This window comes from Monodon monoceros, unplaced genomic scaffold, assembly GCF_005190385.1.
Source record: "Monodon monoceros isolate NGI ecotype Baffin Bay Population unplaced genomic scaffold, NGI_Narwhal_1 Super_Scaffold_4, whole genome shotgun sequence".
Classification (NCBI taxonomy): Eukaryota; Metazoa; Chordata; class Mammalia; order Artiodactyla; family Monodontidae; genus Monodon; species Monodon monoceros.
In genome coordinates this window covers 55,279,424-55,296,873 of record NW_021703781.1, presented here as the reverse complement: position 1 = coordinate 55,296,873, position 17,450 = coordinate 55,279,424, and the positions used below count along the sequence as shown (strand labels likewise).

General features: G+C 42.5%; 1 long non-coding RNA gene across 1 annotated transcript in view; it reads right to left on the bottom strand.

Moving 5' to 3' along the window:
* Positions 1 to 15,367, bottom strand: part of LOC114883330 — a 33,407-nt gene extending 18,040 nt beyond the window's left edge. The window contains exon 1 of the long non-coding RNA XR_003790535.1: positions 15,293 to 15,367. This is a non-coding gene — a long non-coding RNA (uncharacterized LOC114883330). The remainder of the gene's footprint in view (positions 1 to 15,292) is intronic.
* Positions 15,368 to 17,450: the final 2,083 nt, after the last annotated feature.

Sequence of the window (17,450 nt, the reverse complement as noted above, 5' to 3'; positions counted from 1 at the left end):
ACAGGAACCGAGGGAAGCTACCAGCCAACAGCCAGTGAGAAATTGAAGTCCTCAGCCCTCAGTCCCATAACCCACAAGGAACTGAATCCTGCCAACAACCATGTAAATGAACTTGGAAGTTGATCCTTCCCTAGTCAAGCCTTCGGATGAGATTGCAGCCCCAGGTAATACCTTGATTGTGGCCTTGTGAGAGGAATGCACACAAGAAGAGGGTTGGATGAATGCAGAATGGGCTAATTCACGGTATCCACCACACCTTCCAAGTGATGGTGGAACTCCATTCTCCCTCCCAGAAATTCCATGGACTCAACCCAACCACCCCACACCCACCACCACCCCCTCCATTTTCCCCAGCCCCAGCCTAACTATCTCAAGAAGGAAGGACCCTCCCTATCCCACTGACTGTAAAGACCTCTTATCTATTTTGGTCAAACATGGCCTTGGGCTTCCCTGGTGGCGCAGTGGTTGAGAGTCTGCCTGCCAATGCAGGGGACACGGGTTCATGCCCCGGTCCAGGAAGATCCTACGTGCCACAGAGCGGCTGGGCCCATGGGCCATGGCCACTGGGCCTGCGCATCCGGAGCCTGTGCTCCGCAATGGGAGAGGCCACAACAGTGAGAGGCCCGCGTACCGCAAGAAAAAAACAACAACATGGCCTTGTTCTCCCATTAGAATCACTGTTCAGCAGTTCTCACTCTGCCTACCCCTGAAATGCCAAGGTCAGTCTGCTGGGCTTGGGATCATTGTTACCCATGTCCCCAGCTATTCTTACCAAAATTTCTGCCCTTACTTCACAGGCCCTAATTGAGATGAACCTGAAAGAGCTCCAAAGTGGAGGGATCTTGGCTCATTTCCACTCAGAGCATCCCTCTCAACACCAACCAGTCTTGGAGAATCTCAGTTCTTGGTCTTCAAGTCCTGTCTCCTAGTATCCTGCTGACTGAATAATGTGGGCAGAGTGGGGTCCCTGCATTTCTATTGTCCTAAGATATCCTTGATCTCTGTGGATGGGAGAAGAAGCCTAGTAACAACCATTTATTGAACACCACTTCTGACTCAGCCCTGAGACAGGCATTGGGACAGAGTTGGTTACAACTCCAAGGGTGGCCTTGGGAGCTTGTAGTCCAGTGGGAGAAGAAGACAAGTAAATGAGCACTCACAAAACGCCATGATGAGTGTGATGAGAGAAGAATACCAAGGGCATTTTGAGAGCTGGGAAGAAAGCCTAATTCTTTCCTGAGGACAAAGAAGGCTTCATAGAGGGTGAGTAATAGTTTATTGGGCCCCATAAAAGAGAAGAAGGCCTTTCAGACAGGAAATCATATGTACATGGCCATGGAGTATGAGAAATGTAGTGTATTCAGGGAAATCCACGCTCTTTGGTAAAGATTACACTCCAGTGAGAGAGGGAGACAGGAGGCACTGTCTGACGTGGAAAGATGTCCAAGATAGGTGATCAAATGAATAAAGCAAGTCACATGAGAATGTGTATGCTGTGATCCCTTTGTATTCTGTGTCAAGGATCTACCTATACATATATACGTACGTGCTTGCATGTGAATGTCTAAAAACTTATTGGAAGAAAACACATGAAATAAACAATTGATACTTCAGGGCAGATGGAATGGGCTGAGAAGGAGGGGAGAGGAGAAGATGGGTGCGCCCCCTTTTTACTCCATACCACTTCGTACTGTTTGCATTTGTGTTATTTTATGATACTAATATATTAAAATAATTTAATGAAGGAAGTGATATACCCATATTTACCTTACAGAAAGATCTCCTTCACAAGATTTGGGGAACACTTTGAATGTGGGGTGGATATTAGATGTTATTAAAGAATTATTGTTAATTTTAGGCAAGTATGAAAATAATCTTATTTTTTAGAGGTAAATAGTATGATATCTCACATAAAAGGGTTTCTAAGCCCTGGGCAGATTTAACAAAAGCTGGACCCCATGGATGTACCTGTCCTCCATCTGTGTGAGTTTTTCCATCAGTGCTCTGTGGCCTGGTGAAGAGAGAATGCAGGACATGGTGATGCGGCTCCAGGCCTGGGTTTGTCAGTGGTTTGGGTTAGATGAAAGGACAGGCTGCAGGTGGAGAGGGGTTCTTGGCTGCATGGAGAAGGAAGGGAAAGCCAGGCAGTTCCCAACTACAGTGAACAGGTGTGTGTGTGTGTGTGTGTGTGTGTGTGTGTGTGTGTATGCTTGGTTATTCCACATTTGAGTTCCCTCCAGTTTGGGAGGTACCCCCTTTGTACGTGTATTGGAAGGAGGCAGACTCTCATCTGCAAAGGGACCGGAGCTTGCTTTCTCTGCCTCACTCTTAGCTAGCTTGTGGGCACATGACCCAAGGTGAGCCAGTTAATGCTCCTACCAAGGATAACTCAAAGATATAGGGACAGCGGAAAAAATTTTCAAAGTGAGGGCAATGGGGCTGAGAACACAGCACCAGCAGCATTAAGTGCTCCGTGGGGACTCCCAGCCAGAACACCCTGTAGTTTGACTTTGGCTACATTTGCTGCCTTCCTGGTTCCTGCACACTGGTTCTTTGGCATTTATGTGGATTCTATGAGCTACCCAAAATCTTTCCAAGAACTCTTTACTCTTTTATCATTAGAGTAGCCAAAGTTAATTTTTGTGCTTGCTGCCAAGAACCCTAACTGGGACATAAGTTGGTACAAGAAAAAAGATGGTAGCCGAAAGGTTATCAGGGGCATGGAAGAAATGGGGATTGGTTATTTGCCTTAGGGCTGTAGGTCTACTGGGATTCAGGAATGGGAATTTGGTAGCCTATGCCATATAATGCAAACCAGCTAATTAAATTATTGCCTGTGGTCACCGAAAATGAAATTTCCACTGAGGACAGGTTTTAGGAGACTATATGGGATGGGGTACCTGCTTCTAAAACCACAGCACAGCTTATGGAAACTGGTTAACAATCTCAAGCCCTAAATTATCAGCTCAAAGTAATGACTTAAACCCATGGACTTTCTATTGTTGCTGAAAAATCTTGTAGCAACGGGGCTAACATAAGTAAAAACCAGTCTCAGAATTTGATCTAATGGTTCTTGAATCATAATATTAGAGAAATCACAGTCATAAAATTAAGATATTGATAGGAAAAAATGGAACCCCAAGAACTGCAATAGGGCTATATAAGAGACATTCTGAGGGAATCCCCAAGCATTCCCTTATCAGCTGAAGCAGCTCCTGTCCATTGTCTGACAATGCCCCTCCCTTGGACTGATAAGGCTGTGACTTCCGGAGTTACCTTGCAAGAGGACATCATTTATCCTCATGCCCCACCCCTCCGACCCAACATTTTCTCCAGATATGTCAAATCCCAGCATGCCAATTTAGGGGAGGATTCTGTTTGAAGGAGCAGATGGGTGACAGAAACCTGGACTCCCAACTGCTCAAACTAGAACAGCAATTTCAGAATCTTTGATATGTTCTCATACAGCATTAAATTCAGCCTCATCTAAAGTTACAATGTCAGAAACAGTATAACCTCAAAGGAATCTGAAGACTTATGAAGAAAGGAACATTGGAGAAGATTTACTGTGTGCAACTTGGCCACCCCACCCCCCATTACGTCCCTGGAAAAAGCCCCATACGTTTTGTTATCAAATAACTTTAAAAATATTTTGGTGAAGAAAATAACAGAAGCACCAAAAAGCATTGTAAGCTGTTCTCTGCAGGCTGTGGGTGCTACTGGAAGATGGTGTGTGACTCTTTGTGTCAAAGAAAATGAAGAACTCTGTGTGCTTTAGACCAAGTAGTGACACTTAATAGCACAGGCAAATGAACATAAACAACACATTAGTCAACAGAGCTAATAGGTACCCCATGGACAAAGGTCCCTGACCATTATAATTATTTTTGCTTCTTCTTTAAATTAAGTGCCTGAATCAAAACAGCCCACTAAGATGCCACTTGATCAATATTTTTTAATAGTAAAAATCAGTGAGTAGAGGCTTGAGTTGAGTTACTGTTGCAAAGACAACTAATTGTTTTCCAATATCTATTTCTCCCTTATCTCTCATAGAAATAGAACCTCTGATTTTTAGCAGAACACATGGCTACCAAGAATGAAGACTACATTTCCCAGCCTCCCTTACAGCTAGGTATGGCCATGTGACAAAACCCTAACCAATAGAATATGAGTGGAAGTAACATGTATAATTCCCAGGGTGGTCTTAAAAGTAGGGGTTGTACCCTTCTTCTTCCTCTTTCTCCAACCCGCTGCTCACAATATAGAAGTGGTTATGAGGCATTTTGGAATGTGGACAAGGGCAATACTGTAGTGTGGTGAGAAAACAAGATAAAAAGGAGTGTAGGTCCCTGAATGACTTTGTGGAATAGAGATACCATCCAGCTCTGGACAGCCTACATTTGGACACTCACATAAGAAAGAAATTAACTTTTATCTCACTTAGGACACTGTTATTTTAGGTCTCTGTCATTCGCAGGTAAGTAATGGTGATAGATTAGTAAACCCCAATGATAGAGAATGAGGCACCTCCCTCAATTCCCAGACCTGAGTCATTTCACAGACCCAAAGACCCTTAAGTAAAAGGAAGATAGGGTTTCCCTGGTGGCACAGTGGTTAAGAATCCGTCTGCCAATGCAGGAGACACAGGTTCGAGCCCTGGTCCGGGAAGACCCCACATGCTGTGGAGCAACTAAGCCCGTGCACCACAACTACTGAGCCTGCACTCTAGAGCCCGCGAGCCACAACTACTGAGCCTGCATGCCTAGAGCTGGTGCTCCACAACAAGAGCAGCCACTGCAATGAGAAGCCTGCGCACCGCAACAAAGAGTAGCCCCTGCGCACCACAACTAGAGAAAGCCTGCACGCAGCAACAAAGACCCAACACAGCCAAAAATAAATAAATACATAAATTTATTTTTAAAAATTATAATTATAGCTATCATTTATTGAATTTCATTATGTGCCAAGCCCTGTTCTAACTGCTTTACATATATTAATTTATTTAATCCTCAAAACTACCCTATACTCCATATACCAAAAAAAGTTGGCATATTAAACAAAAATTAACTTGAAATGCATTACAGATCTAAATGTAAAACTTAAAACTATAAAACATCTAGAAGAACACATGGGAGAAAATCTTTATGACTCTGGGTTAGGCAAATATTTCTTATCCATAACACCAAAAGCACTATACATAAAAGAAAAAAGTGATAAATTCTACTTCATAAAAATGTTAAAACTTCTGCTCTTCAGTAAACACTGCTCAGAAAATTAAAAGACAAGACAGACTGGAGGAAAATATTTGCAAAACATATATCTGATCAAGGATTTGTATCCAGGATTTATGAAGAGCTCTCAAAACTCAATAAAAAGAAAGTAAGCGATCCAATTTTTTAAATGGGCAGATGATTTGGTAAAGTGAACAGACACTTTACCAAATAGGCACATGGAAAGAGATTTTACATCATTAACCATTAGGATAATGTAAATTAAAACCACAATAAGATACCACTACCTTAAAATGGTTAAAAATTTAAAAACTAAACATACCAAGTGTTGGCCAGGGTATGGAGTAACTACAGCTCTCACACATTGCTGGTGGAATTTGGAAAACAGTTTGACAGTTTCTTATAAAGATATACATACGTACTTATCACACGACCCAGCAATCCCTCTCCTGGGTAGTTAACCCAAGAAAAATAAAACTTGAACGTTCACAGAAAATCCTGAACATGAATGTTCATATTGGCTTTGTTCTTAATTGCTCCAAACTGGCAACAACCCTAACGTCCTTCAACTGTGCATGGATACACAAACTGTGGTACATCCATACAATGAAATACTACTCAGCAATAAAAACTAATGAATTACTGACACACACAACAACATGGATGAATCTTAACTGCATCATGCCAAGTGAAAAAAGCCAGGCTCAGAAGGCTACCTACAGTATGACTTCATTTACATAGCATTCTAGAAAAGGTAAACTACTGGGACAGAAGACAGAACAGATGTTGCCAGGAGCTGGGGATGAGGGAGGGGCTGACTACAAAAGGGTATAAGGGAATTTAAGGGGGATGGTGTTGAAAATGTTCTATACTTTTTTAATTAATTAATTAATTAATTTATCTTTTTGGCTGCGTTGGGTCTTCGTTGCTGCGCACAGGCTTTCTCTAGTTGCGGCGAGCAGGGGCTACTCTTCGCCACGGTGAGCAGGCTTCTCATTGCAGTGCCTTCTCTTGTTGCGGAGCACGGGCTCTAGGTATGTGGGCTTCAGTAGTTGTGGCACACGGGCTCAGTAGTTGTGGCTCGTGAGCTCTAGAGTGCAAGCTCAGTAGTTGTGGTACACGGGCTTAGTTGCTCCATGGCATGTGGGATATTCCCGGACCAGGGCTCGAACCTGTGTGCCCTGCATTGGCAGGCAGATTCTTAACCATGGTGCCACCAGGGAAGTCCCCAAAATGTTCTATATCTTGACTGTGCAAACTCCTCCTCACCCTTCAACACCCAGCTGAGAGATCACATCCTCCAATAAGTCTATCCCGTCGCCCCTCCCAGGTCAGTTTGAGAGTACCTCTGGCTGGCTACACTGAGAAGAGTATTCACCACACACTACTACTACTTTGTGAGTCTCCACAGCGGTTACACAAATGGATGCATTGTGAAAACTCATAAAACTGTTCACTAAAACAGGTGAACTTTGCTGTATGCAAGTTACATCTTAAACATGACTTGGCGGGGGGAAACTACTCTATGAAGTAGGCACTGTTTACTCCCATTCTACAGTGTAAGAAACTAAGACACAAATTTCAAACTCACACACTACAGCTTCAGACCTGTGCTCTTGACCACAGAACTATATTGAATTCTCCTCTCGGCCTTCCTTCAAGGAATCCTCAATCATTCCATGGGGAATTAAACCCTAGAGAAAGAGGAACACTCCTTCTTTTGAGAAATTATTAGTCACTGACTTTCAGCTAACATGAATGTCCCTGTGATCCATCAGAGTGGAGGCTCATGGAGGTCATGAGATAAGTTTTTTAAATTTAATTAATTAATTAATTTATATACAGCAGGTTCTTATTAGTTATCTATTTTATACCTCTTAGTGTATATATGTCAATCCCAGTCTCCCAGTTCATCCCACACCACCCCCCAGTTTCCCCCTTGGTGCCCATACATTCTCTACATCTGTGTCTCTATTTCTGCCTTGCAAACTGGTTCATCTGTACCATTTTTCTAGATTCCACATATATGCGTTAATATACGATATTTGTTTTTCTCTCTGACTTACTTCACTCTGTATGACAGTCTCTAGGTCCAACCACATCTCTACAAATGGCCCAATTTTGTTCCTTTTCATGGCTGAGTAATATTCTGTTGAATATATGTACCACATCTTCTTTATCCATTCGTCTGTCGATGGGCATTTAGGTTGCTTCCATGACCTGGCTATTGTAAATAGTGCTGCAATGAACATTGGGGTGCATGTGTCTTTTTGAATTATAACTTTCTCTGGGTATATGCCCAGGAGTAGGATTGCAGGGTCATATGGTAATTCTATTTTTAGCTTTTTTTTTTTTTTTTTTTTTTTGCGGTACGCAGGCCTCTCACTGTTGCGGCCTCTCCCGTTGCGGAGCACAGGCTCCGGACGCACAGGCTCAGCGACCATGGCTCACAGGCCTAGGCGCTACGTGGCATGTGGGATCTTCCCGGACCAGGGCACGAACCCATGTCCCCTGCATCGGCAGGCGGACTCTCAACCACTGCGCCACCAGGGAAGCCCTATTTTTAGCTTTTTAAGGAACCTCTATACTGTTCTCCATAGTGGCTGTTTCAATTTACATTCCCACCAACAGTGTAGGAGGGTGCCCTTTTCTCCACACCCTCTCCAGCATTTGTTGTTTGTGGATTTTCTGATGATGCCCATTCTAACCAGTGTGAGGTGATACCTCATTGTAGTTTTGATTTTCATTTCTCTAATAATTAGTGATGTTGAGCAGCTTTTCATGTGCTTCTTGGCCATGTGTATGTCTTCTTTGGAGAAATGTCTATTTAGGTCTTCTGCCCATTTTTGGATTGGGTTGTTTGTTTTTTTAATATTGAGCTGCATGAGCTGTTTATATATTTTGGAGATTAATTCTTTGTCTGTTGATTCATTTGCAAATATTTTCTCCCACTCTGAGGGTTGTCTTTTTGTCTTGTTTATAGTTTCCTTTGCTGTGCAAAAGCTTTTAAGTTTCAGTAGGTCCCATTTGTTTATTTTTATTTCCATTACTCTAGGAGGTAGGTCAAAAAAGATCTTGCTGTGATTTATGTCAAATAGTGTTCTTCCTATGTTTTCCTCTAAGAGTTTTATAATGTCTGGTCTTACATTTAGGTCTTTAATCCATTTTGAGTTTATTTTGTGTATGGTATTAGGGAGTGGTCTAAGTTCATTCTTCTACATGAAGCTGTACAGTTTCCCCAGTACCACTTATTGAAGAGACTGTCTTTTCTCCATTGCATATCCTTGCCTCCTTTGTCATAGATTAGTTGACCATAGGTGCATGGGAATAACTCTGGGCTTTCTATCCTGTTCCACTGATCTATATTTCTGTTTTTGTGCCAGTACCATATTGTCTTGATTACTGTAGCTTTGTAGTATAGTTTGAAGTCAGGGAGTCTGATTCCTTCAGCTCTGTTTTTTTCCCTCAAGATTACTTTGGCTATTCGGAGTCTTCTATGTCTCCATACAAATTTTAAGATTTTTTGTTCTAGTTCTGTAAAAACTTCCATTGGTAATTTGATAGGGATTGCATTGAATCTGTAGATTGCTTTGGGTAGTATATAGTCATTTTCACAATATTGATTCTTCCAATCCAAGAACATGGTATATCTCTCCATCTGTTTGTATCATCTTTGATTTCTTTCATCAGTGTCTTATAGTTTTCTGAGTACAGGTCTTTTACCTCCTTAGGTAGGTTTATTCCTAGGTATTTTATTCTTTTTGTTGCAATGGTGAATGGGATTGTTTCCTTAATTTCTCTTTCTAATCTTTCGTTGTTAGTGTATAGGAATGCAAGAGATTTCTGTGCATTAATTTTGTATCCTGCAACTTTACCAAATTCATTGATTAGCTCTAGTAGTTTTCTGGGGGCATCTTTAGGATTCTCTATGTATAGTATCATGTCATCTGCAAACAGCAACAGTTTTACTTCTTCTTTTCCAATTTGTATTCCTTTTATTTCTTTTTCTTCTCTGATTGTCATGACTAGGACTTCCAAAACTATGTTGAATGATAGTGGACATCCTTGTCTTGTTCCTGATCTTAGAGGAAATGCTTTCAGTTTTTCACCACTGAGAATGATGTTTGCTGTGGGTTTGTCATATATGGCCTTTATTACATTGAGGTAGGTTCTCTGTATGCCCACTTTCTGGAGAGTTTTTATCATAAATGGGTATTGAATTTTGTCAAAAGCTTTTTCTGCATCTATTGAGATGACCATACGGTTTTTCTTCTTTAATTTGTTAATATGGTGTATCACATTGATTGATTTGCGTATATTGAAGAATCCTTCCATCCCTGGGATAAATCCCACTTGATCATGGTGTATGATCCTTTTAATGTGTTGCTGGATTCTGTTTGCTAGTATTTTGTTGAGGATTTTTGCATCTATATTCATCAGTGATATTGGTCTGTAATTTTATTTTTTTTTAGTATCTTTGTCTGGTTTTGGTATCAGGGTGATAGTAGCCTCATAGAATGAGTTTGGGAGTGTTCCTTCCTCTGCAATTTTTGGGAAGAGTTTGAGAAAGATGGGTGTTAGCTCTTCTCTAAATGTTTGAGAGAATTCACCTGTGAAGCCATATGGTCTTGGACTTTTGTTGGTTGGAAGAGTTTTAATCACCATTTCAATTTCATTACTTGTGATTGGTCTGTTCATATTTTCTATTTCCTCCTGGTTCAGTCTTGAAAGGTTACACTTTCTAAGAATTTGTCCCTTTCTTCTAGGTTGTCCATTTTATTGGCACAGAGTTGCTTGTAGTAGTCTCTTAGGATGCTTTGTATTTCTGTGGTGTCCGTTGTAACTTCTCCTTTTTCATTTGTAATTTGATTCATTTGAGTCCTCTCCCTCTTTTTCTTGATGAGTCTGGCTAAAGGTTTATCAATTTTGTTTATCTTCTCAAAGAACCAGCTTTTATTTTTATTGATCTTTGCTATTGTTTTCTTTGTTTCTATTTCATTTATTTCTGCTCTGGTCTATGATTTCTTTCCTTCTACTAACTTTGGGTTTTGTTTGTTCTTCTTTCTCTAGTTCCTTTAGGTGTAAGGTTAGATTTTTTATTTGAGATTTTTCTTGTTTCTTGAGGTAGGATTGTATTGCCATAAACTTCCCTCTTAGAAGTTCTTTTGCTGCATCCCATAGGTTTTGGATCATCACATTTTCATTGTCATTTGTCTCTAGGTATTTTTTGATTTCCTGTTTGATTTCTTCAGTGATCTCTTGGTTATTTAGTAACGTATTGTTTAGCCTCTATGTGTTTTTGTTTTTTACTTTTTCCCCTGTAATTGATTTCTAATCTCATAGCGTTGTGGTTGGAAAAGATGCTTGATGTGATTACAGTTTTCTTAAATTTACCAAGGCTTGATTTGTGACCCAAGATGTGATCTAATCTGGAGAATGTTCTGTGTGCACTTGAGAAGAAAGTGTAATCTGCTGTTTTTGGACAGAATGTCCTATAAATATCAATTAAATCTATCTGGTCTGTTGTGTCATTTAAAGCTTGTGTTTCCTTATTACTTTTCTGTCTGGATGATCTGTTCATTGGTGTAAGTGAGGTGTTAAAGTCCCCCACTATTATTGTGTTACTGTCGATTTCCTCTTTTACAGCTGTTAGCATTTGCCTTGTGCATTGAGGTGCTCCTATGTTGGGTGCATATATATTTATAATTGCTATACCTTCTTCTTGGATTGATCCCTTGATCTTTATGTAGTGTCCTTCCTTGTCTCTTGTAACATTCTTTATTTTAATGTCTATTTTATCTGATATGAGTCTTGCTACTCCAGCTTTCTTTTGACTTCCATTTGCATGGAATATCTTTTTCCATCCCCTCACTTTCCATCTGTATGTGTCCCTAGGTCTGAAGTGGGTCTCTTGTAGACAGCATATATAGGGGTCTTGTTTTTGTATCCATTCAGCAAGCCTGTGTCTTTTGGTTGGAGCTTTTAATCCACTCATGTTTAAGGTAATTATCGATATGTATGTTCCTATTACCATTTTCTTAATTGTTTTGGGTTTGTTTTTGTAGGTCCTTTTCTTCTTTTGTGTTTCCCACTTAGAGAAGTTCCTTTAGCATTTGTTGTAGAGCTGGTTTGGTGGTGCTGAATTCTCTTAGCTTTTGCTTGTCTGTAAAGCTTTTGATTTCTCCATCAAATCTGAATGAGATCCTTGCTGGGTAGAGTACACTTGGTCGTAGGTTCTTCCCTTTCATCACTTTAAATATATCATGCCACCCCCCATTCTGGCTTGTAGAGTTTCTGCTGAGAAATGAGCTGTTAACCTTATGGGAGTTCCCTTGTATGTTATTTGTCGTTTTTCCCTTGTTGCTTTTAATAATTTTTCTTTGTCTTTAATTTTTGTCAGATTGATTACTATGTGTCCCGGTGAGTTTCTCCTTGGGTTTATCCTGCCTGGGACTCTCTGCCCTTCCTGGACTTGGGTGGCTATTTCCTTTCCCATGTTAGGGAAGTTTTCTATAATCTCTTTAAATATTTTCTCGGGTCCTTTCTCTCTCTCTTCTCCTTCTGGGACCCCTATAATTCGAATGTTGGTGTGTTTAACATTGTCCCAGAGGTCTCTTAGGCTGTCTTCATTTCTTTTCATTCATTTTTCTTTATTCTGTTCCACGGCAGTGATTTCCACTAGTCTGTCTTCCAGGTCACTTATACATTCTTCTGCCTCAGTTATCCTGCTATTGATTCCTTCTAGTGTATTTTTCATTTCAGTTATTGTATTGTTCATCTCTGTTTGTTTGTTCTGTAATTCTTCTAGGTCTTTGTTAAACATTTCTTGCATCTTCTCGATCTTTGCCTCCATTCTTTTTCCAAGGTCCTCTATCATCTTCACTATCATTATTCTGAATTATTTTTCTGGAAGTTTGCCCATCTCCACTTCATTAGTTGATTTTCTGGGGTTTTATCTTGTTCCTTCATCTGGTACATAGTCCTCTGCCTTTTCATTTTCTCTCTCTGTGAATGTAGTTTTCGTTCCACAGGCTGCAGGATTGTAGTTCTTCTTGCTTCTGCTGTCTGTCCTCTGGTGGATGAGGCTATCTAAGAGGCTTGGGCAATCTTCCTGATGGGACTGGTGGTGGGTACAGCTGGGTTTTGCTCTGGTGGGCAGAGCTCAGTAAGACTTTAATCTGGTTGTCTGCTGATGGGTGGGGCTGAGTTCCCTCCCTGCTGGCTGTTTGGCCTGAGATGACCCAGCACTGGAGCCTACAGGCTCTTTGGTGGGGCTAATGGCAGACTCCAGGAGGGCTCACACCAAGGGGTACTTCCCAGAACTTCTGCTGTCAGTGTCCTTGTCCCCTCAGTGAGCCACAGCCATCCCCTGCCTCTGCAGGAGACCCTCCAACACTAGCAGGTAGGTCTGGTTTAGTCTCCTACGAGGTCACCCTCTTTCCCCCAGGTCCTGATGTGCACATTACTTTGTGTGTGTCCTCCAAGAGTGGAGTCTCTGTTTCCCTCTGTCCTGTTGAAGTCCTGCAATCAAATCCCGCTAGCCTTCAAAGTCTGATTCTCTGGGAATTCCTCCTCCCGTTGCCAGACCCCCAGCTCGGGAAGCCTGACGTGGGGCTCAGAACCTTCACTCCAGTGGGTAGAATTCTGTGGTATAAGTGTTCTCCAGTTTGTGAGTCACCCACCCAGAGGTTTTGGGATTTGATTTTATTGTGATTGCGCCCCTCCTACCATCTCAATGCAGCTTCTCCTTTGTCTTTGGATGTGGGGTATCTTTTTTGGTGAGTTCCAGTGTCTTCCTGTCGATGACTGTTCAGCAGTTAGTTGTGATTCTGGTGCTCTCGCAAGAGGGAGTGAGCACACATTTTTCTACTCCGCCATCTTGAACCAGTCTCCATGAGATAATTTTTGACTCAATTTGCCCTACAGCAGGCCCAATATAAACCATTCCATGGTTATCTTCCTTTCTATCCTCAGGAACTAGCAAAAAACACACATTGGCAATCTAGTAGTTGGAAAGGCACAGTGGAAGCCCCTGGAGCTCTCACTTTGTACCACAATAGTAGATCAAAAACTACATCCTGAGTGAACTGCAAAAATTATACCATGAAAGACTATAAAAGTGAAGGGTGATGATTCCTATCATATCTGCATTTAATTATCAAGAGACAGAAGAACATGGATAAGGCTCGGAGAAAGTTCAAAGTTTCTAGAGCACATAGGGGTGCTATGTGGAGCCTATGGCATGTCACGATATAATAATCACAGTGTAGGTAACTCTCATGGTCCATGAAAGAACCAAGAGCCTTTTTTTCCGAAAAGAAAATAGCTACTCACAGAAGGGGGCTTGGTTTGCTGTAAGTCACTAGGTGTACACGAGACACCAAGATGAACTGAGCTGGCTGCTATTTGATCTGTCTAGCTATGTGTTGGCTGTACCCTTTAGAGTCTGTCATCAAGTAGAAGTGGAATCTACGGAATCAGGTCCAAGTAGGTCCTGAAGGCATAAGTAAGTGTCTGTGCAGGCCCTGACCAGGGTCTGGACTAGGAGGTAGACAAGATACCTACGGTGTAAAATTTATGGAGGCATTCACTCAGGTGCTGACCCAGTACTTGCACACCCTGAGAGTGAATGCCTCCTTGTATTTTTCACAACAGGCAGCCAACTTGCCTCACCCTCACGCATACTACAATATGCCACCCCTCACTCCACATCTATGATCTCATGAGGAATACCCTAACACCAGGTGATAGAGGAAGAAAAGTTTCAAGTCTAGTTTATAGTGCAATACACCAATCCTGGTCAGAAACAGACCATTGCTGTACAGTCCCATTCAAGGGTGGCCGTGAAAAGCAAGAGAAGAGAAACTTTTCCAGTGGGCAGAATGTTAAACAGTACATTTTGTGGCTCTCTCTGTCTGTCGACAGAAGCTGGCCTGAGGTAAGGATTTGCAGTGAATATATGGGTGGTAGCTGATGGTTTAGACAGATGGTCAAGGACTTGAAATGAATGAGATTAAAGACGTGGGGCAAGGAAGTGGAAAGAAAAAGTATAAAGAAGAATCTTTGGAGATGGATACAGAGTGTGAAAATATTCATGTTTTATGAAATTGAGCACCAAAAGCCTCCCACTATAGAACGGGTTCTTAATAATCAGGCAGACAAGATAACACACTCTGGATCTGAGTCTCTCTCCCCAGGGAACTCCAGGGCCTGCTCAATCTTCTCCCAAACAAATGGCCCCAAGACTGAAATGAAAGCTATACCTGAACTCAACATCTCACCAAAGCTAACCTGGTTACCATCACGGCAAAGTGCCCAATTTGCCAGCAGCAGCAGCAATCAACCCCAGGTCCCCTATTCTATCAACCCAGGGGGACCAGGGAGGGATCTAGTAGAAGGTTTGGATGTGCCTTCACTGAACATCAAGCTTCTGCCAATATTATTTCCCATGACTTTAGTCTGTGCCCTATAACTGATTTCCTACACAACACCGCTTCTTAACAAGAATTCATATTGCAGTTTAAAATCCAGGCTAACGTCCGTGATATTCACTGATCTTACTTATGTATTCCATCACCCAGAAGCAGCTGACTTTACAGATCAATGAAATGGTGTAGTGGAGACTATGGCTTGTCCCCTCAAACCCATCCTCCCTTTCTCCTGAGCATATGGTTGTCCACATAGGGACTACATTTCCCAACCTCCCTTGTAGCTAGTTCTCCTCAATGGAATATAAGTAGAATTGATAAGTACAGCTTTCAAGTCATTTTTTTTTTTTTTTTTGTGGTACGTGGGCCTCTCACCGCTGCGGCCTCTCCCGTTGCGGAGCACAGGCTCCGGACGCGCAGGCCCAGTGGCCATGGCCCACGGGCCCAGCCACTCCACGGCACGCGGGACCCTCCCAGACCGGGGCACGAACCCACGTCCCCTGCATCAGCAGGCGGACTCTCAACCACTGCGCCACCAGGGAAGCCCTCAAGTCATCTTGAAGAGCCTGCCCTGGAGTTGCTGCACCCTTTCCTTCCTGCTGGCCAGGACCAACAACTTTGGAAGGTACTTACTGAGGATGGCAGAGCTTCCTCATTAGCTTAGGTCTTGAGATGTGTTCATAGAGCAGAGCTATCTCTCTTCCCTGGTTGTAAAAGAAAAATACTTTTATCTAGTTTGAGTCACTGTGTTTTGGGACTCTTTGTTAGAACAACTTAGCTTTTTATGGTGGTGTTCCCCTGGGGTGCCTCCTAATGCTGTTATGTCCAGTGGTAAAAGTTAATGGAAATTAAAGTTTAAAACATTAATGGAAGGTAAAGTTAACTACAACCCTTCATAGGCAGGACCATCAAGGGCCCAGATCACTCAGGAACAGAAGCTTGCTCCTCCCCTGGGTAAAGAGCAAACCAGCTCAGGTGATAGCTGAAGGCAAAAGAAACATAGAATGGAAAAAGGAGGAGGGATGTCATAAATACAAAATAGAATCTCATATTGCAGAAAGTGGCTTTTACCTCCTGACCTTCTATCATATTAGACATTTATATATTTGAACTCATTTGCATTTTCTTCTAGTTCTTATTCCCTTGCTATTGTATTATTAAGTGTGACGATGATTAACTTTACAATTTATCTAGTTCACAGGTTGCAGAATGCTGATAGAATTCCAGAAGAATTAGAGGAGGAATAGAATGAAGATCCTGAATTTAGAGCTATGAGGGTTTGGATTGTCTCCCTTGGGGACAAGTTGAATGCATTCTGTATGAATGACAGTAGCATGATGTTGGATGGGAGCATTTTGTGGGGGAAAAGACTGTAAATTTAGAAAGAAATGCATGTGTGGATGTTGGGCAGCCAAAGGGATGGACTGTAGTGGCACTTATAATTTTCCTAGATTCTGAACACTCTTCCTGATTGAGGAGACTCTCCCCAAAGAAGGTCAATATTGGTGAGGGAGTTTTAGCTTTTTATTTAGAAACCTAAAGGACTATGTTTGTTTTCTACCCATCTCTGACAGCTGGTGCCTACATATGTCCTAGGTTTAGCCAATCAAACAATCCCACACAAGATTTGAATCTGAAGGATTAAAGTCAGTAAGGATGGAAGTAGACTTGAAAGATTACACATAGTGTGAGATACTTATGCCAAGAGTCTAGTGACAGGGATGCCAGCAGCAGTGTACTAACCAGGCTTTCCTGCGTGTGACCTTGTGGTGTTTCCTGAAATGATTTTCCTCGATTCTTCAGCCTTCCTGTTGATCCTGTAAACTATCCAGTATCCCTGAAAATAAGTTAAATTTTCTCTTGAGTTAGCTGAACCCACACTTACACACATTGATGGGCATGGGGAAAATCAAGGATTCAAAGAAGGGGAGTATTCTCTGCAGTCTAGGGTTGAGAAGTATTCTCTGAACCTTTTGTAGGTGAGGAGGGCTTCTGCCCTGTATTGGCTGGAGAGAGATTCTGTTTCCCAGAGGTCCCTTTTTTGGACTCTGGTCACTAAGAAGACTCATTTGTCAGGACAACAGGGGTGGCTATTGACAGTTGCCAGACCTGTGGCCCAGAGATCCAAAAGACTCGGCACTCCTACCTGCTACACCCTACATCCAAGGGCTATAAAGGCAGAGAGGCAGGGAAGGCTCAGCTACCTGGGGCGGAGCAGTCAGGGCTGGGTTAGCTCTTCTTTTTCCTGGGATTGCTGGTTGTTCCAAGGAATGTGAAGAGGAGGCAGCAGCATTCACTATAATGAAACTCACAACCCGGGCTATAGGGGAGCTTCCCAGTAACAAGGAGCCCAAGGTGTTATCTCCTCAACAAAAAAATAATGGGTACCTGAACTCCTCTATCCGACTTGCCTTTGCCCTGATCCTTCATGGATGCCGCCAGCTGGGCCAAGTAAGGGGAGAACTTATTGGGGGAGGATTCCATAGGGGCCCCTTGGGGCTGTCATCTCTCTGTAGTGGACTAATGCCCTCCCTAGGTCATCCTGGAGCCCCACAGGGCCCGGGCCGCAGGTACGACTAGAGAGAAAGGGGCTCAGGGTGGTGCTTACTTATGCCGGAGAGCCACAGGCAAGTGCGCCTTTCTCCTTCCGGGCTCTTAACCTGCAACCCTCCTCCAGGCCACAGAATGAATCCTCACTCGCAGGACCCGGCTCCTCCCGCGGGTTTTCAAGCGTTTACCTTTCTGCTACTGGGCGGATCCCCGTTTGATGAGCGCTGCTCCTGAGTCTCTG